This window comes from Theobroma cacao, chromosome 7 (genome assembly GCF_000208745.1).
Source record: "Theobroma cacao cultivar B97-61/B2 chromosome 7, Criollo_cocoa_genome_V2, whole genome shotgun sequence".
Lineage (NCBI taxonomy): Eukaryota > Viridiplantae > Streptophyta > Magnoliopsida > Malvales > Malvaceae > Theobroma > Theobroma cacao.
The window spans coordinates 5,433,684-5,443,763 of record NC_030856.1 but is presented as its reverse complement, the minus strand read 5'-3'; the positions used below and the strand labels follow the sequence as shown (position 1 = coordinate 5,443,763).

Here is a 10,080-nt window from a genome sequence, read left to right as displayed (position 1 = left end):
TATGACTTTAACTCTTCATCGCTTTATGAATTGCAATTTGACATTAAAAAAAAATTCATATTCAGCCGCTAGCTTTATCGCTTATATTTAGGCTGTAATTATGTTATACTATTGGTCGCAAGCTTTATCGCTTATTCTTTGACCATAGTTCATCATTCTTACTTCAGTCGCAAACTTTACCGCTCATATTTTGGCTGCAATGATATTCTTCTTTTGGTCACAAGTTTTATCGTTTATTCTTTGACCACAATTTATTATTCACATTCCAACTGCTAGCTTTATCGCTCATAATTTGGTTGTAATGATGTTATGCTATTGGCCGTAAGCTTTATCGCTCATTTCTTGGCCCTAGCTTATTACTCACAAATTGACTGTAGCTATTACGCTTACTTATTTTAAGGGTTGAATTAATCTCCTTCATATCAGGTTAGAGTTAATCTCCTTGATGTAAAGTTGAGAGTTCCTTTTTGGCCACATACAATAATATTAAATGTGAACACATATGCAACAAGCGTATAACATTATTATTATTGCAAAAGAAAAAGAAATATGATATATCAATAGCGAAGTACTAGCTCAAATGAGCTTTCAAAAAGAGTAAAGGAAAAGCAAAAGACTAGTCAATTACATACTCCATAGAGAAGAGTTATTATTGGCAAATACATTTAATTGTTCTTGTACTTCAGCTTCACATTTTTTCAGTAAAGCTATCTTCGCTGCAATGTCTTCTAACTCATTCTCCAAGGAAGACTTGTTAAGAAAAATCTTGGCTTTAGATCTACAATCACTAAGGCACTCAAGCTTGAATCCAAAGTTACAAGCATCATCGAAATCTTGTAACATCGTTGCAATTCCTCTGGTGAAGTACTCATTAGTGGAGCATGGGAAATGGCTAACGCTCTACCCAACACTTCCATCATTAAGCAGATGACGTCTACGTTCTTTACAAAGGAGGTACTCCAAAACTCTCCCTTTATATTGAAAACATGCTCTAAGTATGCCACATACTCCAATGAAACTTGAAAACCATGGAAGTCAACTTTCTTACCACTTTGTTCAGTATGTGCTACTTGAATGCCAGAAGTACTACTTGCATCTCTGTGTTCTGGCACTAGGGAGGAAGAAGCATAAGGAGTCATTGGAATAGCTCTAACATCGTCAGTATCAACTCCAACATCATGAATAACCTCAACATTTAGAGTAGCTTCAGGAACAACTTCAACAGTAGGAATAATCTCAGTGTCAGGAACAACCTCATCTCGAATAGCCTGTGGAGTAAGAACAATCTTAATTTAAAAAAAAAAAAGAATGGAACAACATCAATCGGAGTAACATAGTAATATGTTTATACCTGGTTCATGGTAGAGCTCTGAACATGAATTGGAAATAAAACATCCAAATCAATGAAATCATCAAAAGGGGTTGGCTCACCCTCAACTTCAGCTTTATCAACATCAATTGATTCATCATCAAATTCATCACTACGTTCAAAGTCACATGATTCTTCCTCAGTCTCAGCTTCAAAAGTCTCTTCCTCTTCAATCGAGTTAAGTTCTACTCTCGTAGTTGTTTCTCTCTACAAAAAAAAAAAGAATGATGAGGAAATGAATTTAAAAAAAAAAAGGTAGAAGAAGAAGAAGTAAATGATGAACTTACTTTTCGATGCACATGTTTTGTTTGATGAGTAAGAGCGCAAGGAGCATCATCTTCTTCTTCATTTACATTTCTTTTCTTTTTTAGAGAAATCAAACGTAAGGATACATCGAAGTTACTTATAGGAGGAGTGTAGAGACAAGCTTTGGGATTAGTCAAAGGCATTATAAAAGATCTCCATTATGCAACATACTCCATCCAATAAGCAAACCATCCAGAAGTATGAGCACCAACTCTATCAAAAGCTGGGACAGTACAACTCTTAAGTTTATCTAAACAGAGTTGAAGTCCCGCCATGAGGAATGAAGAAACGCAAAAAGAAAAACTGATAGTTGAAAAAGAGTCAGGCGAAGCTGGTTGATCAAACCCAAATTGGCGTGCCACTCTAAAAGGAGAATATACCTCAACAGAAAGAATATTTCTATCTCCACCTGAATTGGAACTCTCAATCATAGATGGCAATTGGGAACTGTGAACCCACACACAAAAGTTAATACCTTGTGAACTCATTCTTCCAGACTGCAGAGGGTGGCGATTATAATAAATTTCAAGATCATCAAATCCATTTATGGGCAGCACATAAGGTCTGGGATTGAATTTTTTTGTCACATCCATTACTTCAAGAACATTACCTCTCGGGAGTCGATCATGCCATGCCCAAGCTCTAAAGTTGTTCCTAGATAAAGGGTTATTCACAGAAAAAGATGCAAAAGGATATGTATTAGGCACGGGAGCGCAAGTACCAAACTTTTCCCATAAGCACATTTGAATGAAGGAAGCATCCACATAAGTCAAAACTTTATAACGCCCAGCTGACTCAACAGTTTTGAGTTGGAACAAGTCTAATCTCTTATATAGTGATCCTAAATACAGTGGAGCAAGAGGAAAATGTATTCCTTTAACAATTTTTATTGCTAAAGGAACAACTGCTGAAGAGATACCATTATCTGGACACCCTAGGAGTACATGTCATGCCAACCAAAAAATTATTAAAGCTACTAGCTCATACTTATGGTCTGGGTACTCAGGAGAACCAATCTCAATTCCCTTAGCATTGAACTTTTTATAAAAAACCCTATCCAATTGGAGAATCGTGCAACCTTTGAAGTTTTACTCAGACTCCTAAGTAGATCGAAGAAAAAGTCTCGAGTACATACCTTTTCTTCAGAAAGCTTAATAGACTGAAAATCATCCTTTCCTATACAAGGAAGCTCCAAGAGAACACATACATCTTCCAGAGTGAAGGTAAATTCCCTCCATGCAGTAATCATATTATGAGAAAACGTGCTCCACCTCGCAAGAATAGCACACCACACATCCATCCTTTTTTCTCTACGAATATTGAGCTTGGAAGTGATACGTATAGCATCAAGTATCCTAGCAGAAGAGAGAAGTTTAACATAAGAAGGATTCTTCAATACCTTAGTTACCCATTCATCCCAACCATGAAGAAATTGAGAATCGGAGCCTAACTTATTAGCAGAAAGGGGAAACTCACCACATTCAAACTTGAATTTCAAAATAGATTGTCCTGAAATACCACTTCTTCTATGAGGAGGTGCTTCTGAGCATAGACGATTCCAATCATATCCAACAGACTCAGAGGGATGTTCGTCAACCTGTCTGGCACGAACCTCTTCCCAAAAATGATCTTTTTGTCTTTCTCTAATAATTTCATCTTCTCAATTTTCAGGAACAAGAGGAACTTCACCACTCTTTCCTACTCTAATTTTCTTAGGAGCAATTAATTTGGAATCACTATTCTTCCTTTTATGTGCAGTGATTTTCTTTCTTGTTGCAGCCCTTTCAGGCTCACCATAATTGATCTTCGAAGGGACACGCGTCCTAGGCATAGAGGATGATGAAAAAAGTTATCTATAAACATGATCATGGAAAAAGAGATAAGTATACATACTCAATAATTTTTTTATTTTTATTTATTTATTATGCATAAAAAATCACAAATAAAACTTATCAAAATTATAAATTTTGATATTATTATTTTTATATATGCAATATAAATATATATAATAAATAAGTAAAACTTAAAAAAAATTATAACTTTAAATAAAAATAATATAATAATTAAAAATTATAAAATAATAAAATAATAATAATAATAACTTACGGCATAAACCGTGAGCTTTAAAAGAAATAGCTCGCGGTATATGCCGCGAGCTTCAATAGAAATAACTTGCGTTAAATCGCGAGGACAAAATAAAGCTTCAAAACAAAGGTGCCGCACAAGCCACAAGCTTTAGCACCAAAACCAAGTAAAATAAAAAAAAATGAAAGCTATGGCGTGTCTTAAGGTTAGAACAAAGGTACTGTTTCCAAAGTTCTCTTCTATACTTCAGTTTGTGTCGCAAGTTCTACAGTAACACTAAAATCAAAAACAGTCCTACAAAAGTCAAGTCCTATACATTAAAAAAAAAACACAAGAAACGCAGCTTGTGCTGCTAATAAATAAGAGGAGAAACGAAGGTTTGACATGTGCTACCTTTTGTTCATTTATTTATTAATTATTTTAGTTTTTACCTTTTTATCAAAAGTTGACATGCACTAACTTTTATTTACTCCTTTCACTTCAACCTTTACTCATTTCTTTTATTTTAATATTTTTTCTATCAAAAACTATACATTAAAATAAAATAATAAATTATAACACAAAAAAAAAGAGAGTCAACTAAAAAAAAATTATTATTATAAAATTTAAAAAAAATCGTTCAAATTAGAGTAGCTCGCGGCATGTACCGCGAGCTCTAATGGAAGCAACTCGTGGCACATACCGCGAGCTCTAATTAAAAGAGCTTGCGGCACACCGCGAGCTCCATTGCTCTATTCAAAAGAGCTCGTGGCTCCAAAGTAAAGCCATCTTCTTTATAAAAAAAAAATTTGGTCGGCAACTTTTGCCGCTACAAACTGCTCCAAAGTACACTCCCTTTCTATATATATATATATATATATATATAAACTACTGCAACTTGCAGCTTTGCCGCTACAAACTCCTCCAAAGTAAACCCCCTCTATATATATATATATATGCAGCTGGCGACTTTTGGTTGCCAATAAATTGTTCCAAAGTTAAAAACGTGTTCTTTATATAAATAAAAAAAATGATTATTACAACTTGCAGCTTTTTGCTACCAACAAATAAAAAAAAAAGAAAATTTTTGACAAGTTAGTCAGCCTTTGTTTGGTCTTTTTGCTTCAGCATTTATTTAGTTCTTTTTTTCACTTTTCTAAGGCTACATTAGGCTACATCAGGTTAACTTTCAATTGGAAAAAAAAAAAAACCTTAAGTAAAAGCTGCACCAAAACATGATACAAGTCAAAATCAATTTATATTAAAAAAAAAAGACATGGAGCTTTTGCTAGTTTTTATGCGTCTATTAGTTTATTTCTTTATTCTAGTATTTCTCTCTCTAGTTAACATGTCGTTCACTTTATTCTTTTCTTACTTTCTTTATTCTAATATTTCTCTTTCCTATTAAACACTATATGCTAAAATCAAACAATGAACTATACTTCAAAAAAAAAAAAATCAAGAAACCTATTACTCCAAACTGTAAGATTCAAAAACAAACAAAAATCATACCTACCGTGCAACGAGCCAAGTAAATAAAGGATTGAAACAAAGTTAGAGTAACATAAATATTCTTGCTTTGTGATTTTCTTCTATAATTAAAATATTTCATAATTAAATTTTTTTTCTCATATTTTAATTAAAAAAAAATTTCATGCAGGTGGCAACAAGTAAGAAAAATTCAACTAATTAAGTCAATTGATTGAAAACAAAATTAAAATATATATATAAATAAGAAAAAAAACTTACTTATTTGAAAAGATTCGTAAAAGAATCGACTTTACTCTAAAATTTATTTTGCTTTACTTTGAATATGAATGAAGAAAATTGTTCTTAGTAACTTGATATTTATAAGCCACATAGAATCAAGGTTTTTATGGAAAAGATATTAAATATTATTGCATAATTAATAAAATATTACAAATAGAATCAAGATTTTTATGAAAAAGATATTAAATATTATTGCATAATCAATAAAATATTACAAAAGATATTGAAATTAAAAAAAATGCAATCAAATATTACGAAAGACATTAAATATTATTGCATAATCAATCAAATATTACAAAAAGATATTGACATTACAAAAACAAATTAGTATTACACCTTACACAAGATAGTAACATGTTACTACCTAAAGTATTACTGGCTAAAGTGTTACTGTCTAAAACAATACTGCCCAAAGCATTACTGCTCAAAATGATACAGTACAATACGTTATAGTACAAAAAAAATTACTTTAAATTAATACATAAGAATTATTTTTAACAATAAATTCTTATGTAGGGGGCAAAATGTAGATACTAAATTTTAGTTAATATTATTACTCTAAAGAATTACGTTACAATATAATGTTGTACAGAGAACAACCAGAACAAGTGAAGTGCTACTTCACGTAGAATAAGTAAAACAACTGAAGTGCTACTTCACGCAGAATAAGTAGAACAAGTGAAATGCTACTTCACGCAGAATAAGTGAAGTGCTACTTAACGCAGAATAACTAGAATAAATAGAACACTACTCCATATGAAACGATTAATGCAAGTAAAACAACTACTTCGAATAGAATAACCACTTCACTTGGATGACAGTGAAAGCAACTCGGAATAAGTGGCAAAATTCATGGGTTACTTTCATCTTGGGATGTTCCAGAGAGTTTGGCTTGATGGTTCAGATATGGAGGTAGTTAAGAGGTCTTCCTCTTAACCCTTTCCTAAAGTACAAGTGTTTCACCCTCTTACCTTATTCTCGTATACTTATTCATGTACAGCTTATTCTCTTGTACCTATTCTCGTACAGCTTCTTCTCTTGTACCTATTCTTATACATCTCTTTTCTATTACTTTTACTTTAGAACAAGTCTTACTACATCCAATTATAGTAACGGTTACTTACATTAATATTCTTCATAATAATGTCATTCATTAGGCGCATTAAAGCCCATTCTTATGTAACCGCCACTTTTAGCATTATATATAGAGCCTCACAATTCATTTGGAAGGACTCTTCTCTCCCTCTCTAAGCTAACACATTCTCAACTTGAGAGCTTCTCTCTTTAAATTCTCTCTTTAATTATCTTGTACTCTCTAAGTCTCTTTAAGTCTCTTTTTATTGTCTTCTACCTATCACAGCACTTAGTATTTCAGGAATTGCTTCAATCTTCCTCTCTGCTACCTTTGGCATATCCTTTTACTTGTTTGCAACGCTTCCTCTCCCTATCACAAGAACCCCCTTTACAATCACAAACCCGAATCTCTTCCCTGCCCAGCTTCGTTTTTTTGCAAGGAAGATATCCTTCACGTCATCGTACCTTTCAAATACCCTTTGCAACCAGCTTCCGTCCACGCTTTTCCGGGATGTTATTGACAAAAACCGACACCAACCTCTCCATAAACCTCTTGTTTCTCTCCATTCCTACACTATGAAATCTCTTACTGTTAACTCAGTTGGCATCTCTCCTGTATTTGCAGCTAAGTTGTCTACCAAGTCTAGCAAGCTTTTGCTTAGGGGATCACAACTTTGAATTTCCAACCTTGCAAAAGGTGATACATACAATTTTGTTTTATTTATATATATGGGAATGAGGCCAAAATGAATAAAAAAACAGTGCATGCCACAAGAAACATCAAGTAACCATTTTATCAAAAAGAGACGTGAAGATATCTCCAATAAAGATTTGTTTTTCATATATATATATATATCCTAGGATTATTTTAATTCAAATTCTAATAAAATAATCATTATCTTGTAAATATTTTAAAACTCACTTCATGTTTTTAGTCGAGTGTGATTGATTAGTGTCTATGTCTCTTATGCTCTGTTTAAGCTATTTCAAAGAAGCATCCAAACCTTGAGACTGCATGAAAAGAAAACAAAGAAACACTTCATATCAGAGTATCCAATATATTTTAGGGACTGAGTGTCGGTGACTTGACTTTCTCTCATGTTGAAAAAAGAAAAAAGAAAGTTAAAGATTTGGCATAATACTCAAAAAAATTTCTCAATAATTCAAAAAAAATAATTAAATTTATTTTTTAATTAAATAAATTTTTATAACTAATGGTTCAATAATTGTTATTAGTAAAATATCACTTGTAATTTTATACTCACCTAGTATTAATGTTAAAAGTTAAAAATGATAAATGATCATATTATCAAGTCATATCAACATCATTTTGTCATTCATTATGACATGTGTAAGTATATTACATTAACATCATATGAATATAAAATAATAAATAATAGTTTAATTAAATCAATCATTAATTATAATAGTTTCTTTGACTCAAAATAAGAACATATGAACTTGTAATAAAATAATAAGAACCTATTTAAATTCTTTTGAATAATTTAAAAAATTATTTAAGTATTATGTCTTTAGATTTTTTTAGTGCCAATAGATGTGAACGGTTATATTATTTGTAAGTTGGACTTCAACTAATGGGTCAGGTACTAGTGGGGTGTTTTAGGAGGTTTAAAAAGAAATAGGTAACATGATTTTGGCAGGTTTAACCTAAACAAATGGAATTTAACTTAAGTAATGGGTCAGTGCCTTATTAACTTAATATCAGCACAGAAGTGTTTGTAAGTTAATTTAATTTTGCAAGATTGCATTGCACAATCATTTAATTGTTAGAAATTCAAGTATCTTGAAGTATTATATTTTAATATTTTTATAAGTGTTGGCTTCAGATCAGCTTGCAAGAGTTATACACGAGTATAGATTCCAAAAACTAACAATACCAGTTGAGTTTATCCATTCACAGGCACTTTGGTGACTTGAACCGAACTGGAAAAAGTATGGAACTTATGTTTGTCAAACCAGAGACTGAAACTCCTTCGGGCCTCAAGGCTGGATCTGTCACAACAAGCAGGTTCAAGGACAATGACTTTAGGAACATCCTGCCCATGCGTTACACAAGCCCAATTGAGACAATCCTTTGCTTAGACATCAACCAGAGCATGTACTGCCAATTGCTTGTCAGTTTTATACAGCGGGACGAGGTTGTAAGGATTGGCTCAATGTTTGCATCTGCATTGCTAAGAGCTATCAAGTTTATAGAAGATCACTGGAAAGAGCTATGCTCAAACATAAAAACAGGTTACTTAAGCGATTGGATCACTGATTCGGGATGCAGAAATGCACTGTCATTGATCATGAAGCATGATCCAGCGTTGGCTGATTCAATAGAAAACATATGTGGTTGTAGATCATGGGAAGGAATAATCAGAAAGCTTTGGCCTAAAGCAAAGTATATTGGTGCCATTACTATGGGCGTTATGAGACAATATACTACAGCGCTCGATTTCTACAGCGGAGGGCTCCCCTTAGTGTCAAGTTTTTATGCTTGTTCTGAAGCCATTTGTGGGATCAATTTAGAACCTCTAGACAAGCCTGCCGATGTCTCTTATACCATCCTCCCCAATATGGCTTGCTTTGAATTCCTTCCGGTGAAGAAAGACCGTGTGTCAATGACTCAAGAGGTTCAATTTAATGGTGTGTCTGAACAGGAATCCATAGAAATGAAGAGCAACAATGAAGATATTGAAGCCTTAGATCTTGTAAATGTGAAGCTTGGTCAATTTTATGAACTAGTTGTGACAACTTTTACAGGTAAAAATTCCCTCTTCAAATTTAAATCATACACATATATACCTGATCATTTACACTAGTAATTAAAATTAAAAAATTAAAAATTGTATATATTAAAATTAAAAAAATTAAAAATTGAGTTGAAAAATATAACAAGTTTAACATGATAACATACCTATCCCCAATAGGAGTTATAGGGGAAGAACACCAGAGGAAGGACTCGGTTGAAGGAGGCAAGGAGCGGCACCCGATTAGAAGAGAAGGAAGAAAGGAAAAAGAAAGGTCGGGGGGTGGGTTGGGTTTTGATTTTTTATTCATTTTTTAATTTTTTTAATATCAATTACTATTACATAAACATTTAACATTTGGATTAATGTGCAAAAAATACATTTTGCTATATAAATTTTATAAGTATCAAAATTATCATTTTCATAATATTAATATAAAATAAAAAATAAATATATATTAAAAGTATTATAGTGTATATACAAATTAGTAATTATGTTTTTTAAAATAAATTGAATTTATATAAAACATTGTTATCAAAAGACCTTATAATTTAATTAATAATCATAAATTTATTGATTATATGAATTAATTTGTCCTTATTTACATGAAATTTAAAATAATTGCAGCCCTAAAAAAACTATTCTAATCTCACAACTTCTTTTTAACTTATTAAGTTTATATATTATAAATTTATATAAACAAAAGTATATATTATTTAGTAATTACTTTATAATACAATA

General features: G+C 31.9%; 1 pseudogene; it reads left to right on the top strand.

Moving 5' to 3' along the window:
• The window catches only part of LOC18594015, a 27,545-nt pseudogene continuing 25,973 nt past the window's right edge, over nucleotides 8,509–10,080 (top strand).